This window comes from Puma concolor, chromosome A2 (assembly GCF_028749965.1).
Source record: "Puma concolor isolate L17-30 chromosome A2, mPumCon1.1.hap2, whole genome shotgun sequence".
In the NCBI taxonomy this organism is placed as follows: Eukaryota; Metazoa; Chordata; class Mammalia; order Carnivora; family Felidae; genus Puma; species Puma concolor.
In genome coordinates this window covers 109,187,691-109,195,972 of record NC_141668.1, presented here as the reverse complement: position 1 = coordinate 109,195,972, position 8,282 = coordinate 109,187,691, and positions in this window count along the sequence as shown.

Below are 8,282 nucleotides of genomic sequence, written 5' to 3'. Positions count from 1 at the left end.
GACTGCCTTGGCTACCTTGTCAAAAGTCATTTCACCTTATTTGCAAGGGCTTACTTATGGGCTGTTCATTCTATTCCACAGTCTATATGTCCATCTTAAGTCAGCACCACTGTCTTGATTACTCTATTTTTGTGGTAAGTTTTGAAATCAGGAAATGTGATGTCCTCAAACTGTTCTTTTTCCAAGTTTGTTTTTGTTTCATTGGTTACTTGAGGTCTCTTGAGGTTCCACTATGAGTTTTAGGATAGATTTTTCTGTTTCTACAAAATATGACTTTGGGATTTTGATAGGGATGCATTAAATCAGTAGCTCACTTTGGATAACAATATTATTCCAACCTGTCCATGAACACTGGATTCTGTTCCATATTTACATCTCCTTTGATTTCTTTTACCAATGCTTTCTCATTTTCAGTGTATAGATCATTCACTTCCTCAATGAAGTTAATTCCTAAATATCTTATTCCTATTGATGCTATTGCAAATGAAACTATTTTTCTCAATTTCTTTATCAGATTGTTCATTGTTCTTGTATAGAAATACAACTGATTGTTGTGTGACTTTGCAACTTTGCTAAATTTATTTATTCCAACAGGTATTTTTGTGAAGTCTTTACATTTTTTTTAAAAAATTTTTTATTTTTTTTTTAAATTTTAAAGTTGATTTACTTTTGAAAGAGAGAGAGAGAGAGAGAATGGGGGAGGGGCAGAGAGAGAGGGAGACAGAATCCAAAACCGCTCCAGGCTCTGAGCTGTCAGCACAGAGCTCAATGCAGGGCTCAACTCACAAGCTGTGAGATCATGACCTGAGCTGAAGTGGATGCTTAACCAACTGAGCCACCCAGGCGCCCCTTGTCTTTAGGGTTTTTTATATAAGACCACATCATTCACAAGCAGAGATCATTTTACTTCTTCCTTTCCAGTTTGGATGCTTTTCTTCTTCTTCTCTACTCCCTGCTCTGGCTGAGAATTCCAGCACGAGGTTGTATAGAAGTGGTGAACATGGGCATCCGTCCATCTTCTTCCTGGTCTTACAGGAAAAGCTCTTAGTCTCTCACCACTGAGTATATTTGCTGTGGGTTATTCATAGATGACTTTCATTATGTTGAGGGATTCCTTTCACTCATGGTTTGTTGCACATTTTTATCATGAAAGCATGTTGGATTTTGTCAAATGCCTTTCTCCATCAACTGAGATGATCCTGTGGGCTTTTCCTCTACATTTAGTTGATGTGGCATATTACATGGCTTGATCTTTGTATGATGAAACATCCTTGCATTTCTCGATAAATCCTACTTAGTCACGGTGTTTAATCCTGTTAACATGTACTGCCATTTATTTGCTAGTATTTTGTTAAGGATTTTTTGCATCAATATTCCCAAGGGATATCCTTTTCTTGTAGTGTCTTTGTCTGGCTTTGGTATCAAGGTAATCCTGGCTTCTTAAAATAAATCAAAAGTGTTCCCTCCTCTTCAATTTTTTAGACAAATTTGAGGAGTATTGGTGTTAACTTTTCTTTAAATGTTTGGTAAAATTCGCCCGTGAAGCCATTGGGACCAGGGCTTTCCTTTGTTGGAAGATTTTTTTTTTTTAATGTTTATTTATTTTTGAGAGAGCACGAGCAGGGGAGGGGCAGAGAGGGGGAACACAGAATCTGAAGCAGGGTCCAGGCTCTGAGCTGTCAGCACAGAGCCTGATGTGAGGCTCAAACCCACGAACACGAGATCACGACCTGAGCGAAAGTCAGACACTTAACTGAGCCACCCAGGTGCCCTGGAAGATTTTTTCTTTTTTAAGTTTATTTATTTTGAGAGAGAGAGAGAGAGCACCATCAGCGAGTGGGGTGGGGAGGAGGGTTAGGGTTAGAGAATGAGAGAGAGAGAATCCCAAGCAGGTTTCACACCATCAGCACCAAGCCTGATGTGGGGCTCGAACTCCCAAACCATGAGATCATGACCTGATCCAAAACTGAGAGTCAGATGCTTAAGCGACTGAGCCCCCAAGGCGGCCCAAGATTTTTTATTAATGCTTCAATCTCCTTGCAATGGAGGTCTATTCAGATTGTCTAATCTTTCGTGATTCCGTCTCGATAGGTTTTGTGTTTCTAGGAATCTATTTTATCTGGGTTACTCAATTTGTTGCCACACAATTGTTCACTGTGCTCTATTATTAACACTATATATCTGTAGAATTGGCAGTATTTGTCCCGGATTTCATTTGATTTTAGTCATTGGAGGCTTCTTTCTTTAGTCAACCTAGCTAGAGGTTTGTCAATGTTGTTGATCTTTTTGAAGAACCAACTTTAGGGTTCATTAATTTTCTTTGCTGTTTTCCCACTGTTTCATTGATCTTTATGATTTCCTTTATCCTGCTAGCTTTGAGTTTTGTTTCTTCCTCTTTCTCTAGCACCTTAAGTTGTAGAGGTAGGATGATGATTTGAGATCTTTTTAAAAATGTAAACATTTATGAATCGTAACTTTCCCCCTCAGTAACTGCTTTCACTGCATGCTGTTAAGTTCTGGTATGCTGTGTTTTCATTTTCATTCATCCTTAAGTATTTTCTGACTTCTTTTGTGATTTATTCCTTGGGCCATTGCATGATGTTTTTATGAGCGTGATGTATAATTTCTACAAGTTTGAGCTTTAGTTTTCTGTTTCTGCTTTCTAACTTTATCCAGTTGTGATCAGAGAATATATGTCCGATGATAATTATTTCTTAAATGTGGAGATTTAATTTGTGGACTAACTGCATGTATATTTGAGAAAAATGTGTATTTTGTTGCTGGCAGGCAGAGTGCTTTGTATTTGTCCATTAGATCCAGTTGGCTTATTGTGTTGTTCGTGCTATTTCCTTACTTATGTCTGGGTGTCCTATCCATTATCGAGAGATAGAGCCATGGACTCTCTTACTCTTGCTGTAGGAATTCCTAATTCTCCTTTCAATTCTATTAATTTTCCCTTCATAGATTTTGATGGTCTGTCATTAGGTGCATAAATGTTTACACACACTTTTCCTGTACTGACCTTTTTATTAATATACAATGTCCTTCTTTGTCTCTTATAATCTTTTTGATGTAGAGCCTATTTTGTGTGCTATCAGTATACTGATATACATAGTATGGTATACTGTAACAGTATACCGATGCCTATAGGCACCCCTCCTTTCTTTCATTTGCATGGAATATCATTCTCCATCCTGTCACTTTCAACCTGTGGGTGTATTTGAATCTCACAGGAGTCTCTTGTAGACAGCACAGGGCTGGATCGGGTTTTCTTACCCATTCTGCCAACTTTTGATGTTTCATGGAAGAGTTTAACTCATTTACATTGAAAGTAGTTACTTTAAATTTAGTAATTTAAAAAGGAGGGACTTACTTCTGCCCTTGTGTCATTTGTTTTTCATATATCCTGTAGCTTTTTGTCCTTCATTTTCTTATTTTATAGTGAAATGTTTAAATTCCTCTCTCATTTCCTTCTGTGTACATTCCATAGCTGTTTTCTTTGTGGTTGCCATGGGGATTACATTTAACATTCTAAAATTATAACAGATTTGGATTTATCCCAGATTAATTGCAAGTAATATACAAAACCTCTGCTTCTTTATAACTCTGTCCCCACCTCTTGCAGTTAATGCAAAATTACACCTTTATACAGTGTGTGCCCCCAAACATAAGCTTATCATTCTTTAAAATGCCTTAGTCTTTTTTTAAAAAACATTTTGTTTTTAAAAATTCTTAAACATTTATTTATTTTTGAGAGAGCACAAGCAGGGGAGGAGCAGAGAGAGATGGAGACACAGAATCCAAAGCAGGCTCCAGGCTCTGAGCTGTCAGCACAGAGCCTGACGTGGGGTTTGAACCCACGGACCGTGAGATCATAACCTGAGCCGAAGTGCTCAATCTACTGAGCCACCCAGGCACCCCATCCAAGCTCTTGATTCCCCTCAGAAATGTTGATAAAACAACAACAGGGGCACCTGGGTGGCTCAGTGGGTTGAGCATCCGACTTCAGCTCAGGTCATGATCTTGTGGTCTGCAGTGCGAGCTCTGTGTCGGGCTCTGTGCTGACAGCTTGGAGCCTGGAGCCTGCTTCAGATTCTGTGTCTCCCTCTCTCTCTCTGCCCCTCCCTCAAAAAGAATTATCACCAATCCTACTTAAACTGTTCCAACAAACTGAGGAGGAGGGAACACTTTCTAATTCATTCTATGTGGCCAGCATTACACTGATACCAAAGCCAGACAAAAACATTACAAGAAAAGAACATTAGATCAAGATCCCTTATAAATACAGACGCAAAAATCATCAACAAAGAACTAGCAAACCAAATCCAATAGCATGTTGAGAGGATTGTATGTCATGATGAAGCGGAATTCATCCCATGAATGCGAAGACAGTTCAACATAAGGAAATCAATCAGTCTGACATTGTCACCTTACTAGAACAAAGGGGAAAAGCCACATGGTTCTCTCAGATGACGCACACAAGCTGACAAAATCAAACACCTTTTTGTCATCAAAAACATCAGGAATAGAAGTGAACTTCTTTAACATGATAAAGGACATCCATGAAAATCCCAGAGCAAACATCACACACCATGATGAGCAGCTGAACATTTCCCCAAGACCAGGAACAAGCCAAGGATGCCTCTCAGCACTGCTATTTGACATCATCCTGAATGTTCCAGTCTGATCAGGTAGACAAGAAACAGAAACAGAAGGCGTCCAAACTGGAGAAAATGAAGTAAAACTATCTCTATTCACAGGTCACATCATCCTATATGTAGAAAATCTCAAAGCTACAAGAAAGTTACTAGGGCAGGATAAATGAATTCAGCAAAGGGCAGGATAAAAAATCAGTTACACAAAAATCAGCTGCATTTTCACACACAAACAATGAGCAATCTGAAAAGAGAATTAATAAAAGAATTCCATTTGCAATAGGCTCAAAAAGAATATACTGCTCAGGGATAAATCCAAGGCGGTGGTGGACTTGTACGCTGAAAACTACCAAACATTGCAGAGAGATGAAAGGAGACACAAAGGAGGGAAGGACATCTCAGGTTCGTGAACCAGTAGAGCTCGTGTTGCCGAGATGTCCATACTACCCCAAAGCAATCTACAGATTCAGTGTGATTCCTATCAGAATCCCAACGACACTTTTGCAGAAATGCATACGGATACTTGAGGGGCCCCAAATATCCAAACAATCTTGACAAAAAGAACAAAGTTGGAAAACTAACACTTCCTGTTTCAACAATGCCTACAAAGTCACAGTCCTCAAGACGAGTGTGGTACTGGAGGAAGGACGGATGTATAGACCAGGGACAGGCTTTCCATCACATGGTGCAGGGAAAGCTGGATGTCCACACACAAAAGAGTAAGGTTGGACCCTTACCTGTCACCGTACACAAAAACTAACTCAAAATACACCAAATTGGTGTGCCTGGTGGCTCAGTAGTAGCTTAAGCATCCAATTTCGGCTCAGATCACAATGTTGCAGTTTGTGGGTTTGAAGCCTGTGTCAGGCTCTGTGCTGACAGTGTGGGGCCTACTTGGAATTCTGTCTCCCTTTGTCTGCCCCTTTTCCGCTGACTCCCTCTTTCTCCAAAGTAAATCAACATTTTTAAAAAGCAGACCAGGGACACCTGGGTGCCTTAGCTGGTTAAGCATCTGACTCTTGCTTTCGGTTCAGATCATGATCTCGAGGTTCATGAGATTGAGCCCTGCATCAGGCTCCACGCTAACAGTGCAGACCCTGATTGGGATTCTCTCTCTCTTTGCCCCTCTCCCACTCACACTGTCTCTCAAAATGAATAAACTTAAAAAAAAAAAAAATGGACCAAACTCTCAAGAGGTAAAAGTATAAAACTTTTTTAAATTTTCTTTTAGTGTTTATTTTTGAGAGAGCAAGTGAGCACGAGTGAGAGGGGGAGGGGCAGAGAGACAGAAGGAGACACAAAATCTAAAGCAGGCTCCAGGCTCTGAGTTGTCAGCACAGAGCCGGACGTGGGGCTTGAACCCCTGAACCGTGAGATCATGAGCTGAGCCAAAGTTGGATGCTTAACTAACTGAGCCACCCAAGCTGCCCCCTATAAAACTCTTAGAAGAAAATTTAGAGGAAATTCTTCACGATGTTGAATTCAGCGATGGTTCTGATGCTATAGCAAAAGCACAGGCCAAAGGAACAGTAAATAAATTAGAATTCATCAAAGTTGAAGTCCTTTGTGCATCGAAGGACACCATCAAGAGAGTGCAATGGTAACCCACAGAATGGGAGAAAACATTTGCAAAGTATCAGAAACATATCTGATAAGGAATTAGTATCTGGAATATATAAAGAACTCCTAAAATAACCAAGGAACTCACCCAACTTAAAAACAGACAAGGGGCCCCTGGGGGGGGGGGGTTCAGTCGGTTGAGCATCCGACTTCAGCTCAGGTCATGATCTCAGTCTGTGAGTTTGAGCCCCACGTCGGGCTCTGTGCTGACAGCTCGGAGCCTGGAGCCTGCTTCAGATTCTGTGTCTCCCTCTCTCTCTGCCCCTCCCCTGCCCACACTCTGTCTCTCGATAATAAATAAACGTTATGGGGCGCCTGGGTGGCGCAGTCGGTTAAGCGTCCGACTTCAGCCAGGTCACAATCTCGCGGTCCGTGAGTTCGAGCCCCGCGTCGGGCTCTGGGCTGATGGCTCGGAGCCTGGAGCCTGTTTCCGATTCTGTGTCTCCCTCTCTCTCTGCCCCTACCCCGTTCATGCTCTGTCTCTCTCTGTCCCAAAAATAAATAAAAAAGGTTGAAAAAAAAATTTAAAAAAAAAAATTAAACAAACAAAACAACCCACCACCCAGACTCCAGCGTGCTTCCCCTGCTCCACCCAGCATGGCACTTGGTTGGCTGCCTTCTCTGTGTGTGTCCTGCTCCTGGAGGCTGACTTCCTGGTTCCTGGGTACAGGGATCCTGAACACACATAAGGGTCCCATCAAGACATTTCAGTGGACAGATTAGATCCTTTGTCCCTGGAGCTCAGCAGCAGTCAGGACTGACAGCTGCAGAAGCTCGAGAGCTCAGGCTGTCTGCTCTTTTGTTCCCACTTGCCCATGGGGCAGCCACCAGCATCTCAGGAGGGAGCCCACTCCTCCAAGGCCACTGCTGACGTGGGGAAGGGCCAGCAGCGAGGCCAGCTGTCTGCTTTATAGAACCCTTACACGGACAGACCTCAGGTCCTTCCCGAGGACTCCCTGGACGGGCAGCTAGGACAATCCATCCCTCACTGCTGCCTCCATGGGCACCCCTGGCCCATCTCCAGGATCTGGCAAAAGAAGACGTTAGATGTTAACGTGACAAGATGTGGGCAGGGCTGAGAACACAGAAGTCAGACCACCAAACAGGGCTTGGAGTTCAGGCACCCGGGCTGAGTGGGGACAAGGCTCGGAAAGCTGACCCCTGATGCCTAGTCTCTACTTGACAAGCATGTGGCTCCTCGTGTCCTTCCCAGCCCTTGGAGCTGGCTAGGCAACTTCACAGTAGCCCTTCCATAGTGGTCTCTGTTGGCACTGCCCCTGCACTTTCTAATCTGGAGCTGAGTTGGGCGGCGAAGGGACCTGAAGCAGGTCACCAGCCAGGGGTCCCACAGCCCCCATCCAGGGAATGGGCAAGGGCAGGCGGGGGTGGGCCTGACGTCACTAGATAGATACCCAACAGCTTGGCAGCCAGCCCCAGGCTGGGGCAGCCCCATGGTCTCCGCCCTGAGTCACGGAGGGGACACACAAGGTGCGTCCAACCCGCTGTGTCAGAGGGCAGAGTCCAGCCCGGTCGGTACATCCTTTCCTTTCACTTTTCATTGTAAACAGTCAGGAGCCTCTGGCACCAGGACAGTCCCTTAGTCGAGCCCCTACCTCTGGGTCTTGCATCCCAAGGTGGACAGCAGGACGGCCAAGTCCGTACTAGAGACACAGAGGAGGGTGGCCAGCTCAGGTGGGGAGTCAGGAGGGCTTGCTGGACAAGGCTGTGCTCTAGCAAGGGAACTTCCAAATTTAGAAAAGGTCAAGGGCACCTGCGTGGCTCAGTTGGTTAAGCATCCAACTTTGACTCAGGTCACGATCTCATGGTTCATGAGTTCGAGCCCCACGTTGGGCTCTGTGCTGACAGCTTGCAGCCTGGAGCCTGCTTCAGATTCTGTGTCTCCCTCTCTCTGCCCCTCCCCTGCTTGTGTTCAATCTCTCATAAAATTTTTTTAAAAATTCAAAAAAAAGGTCAGCCAGGTAGATCTGAATTTCAGACAATGGATAA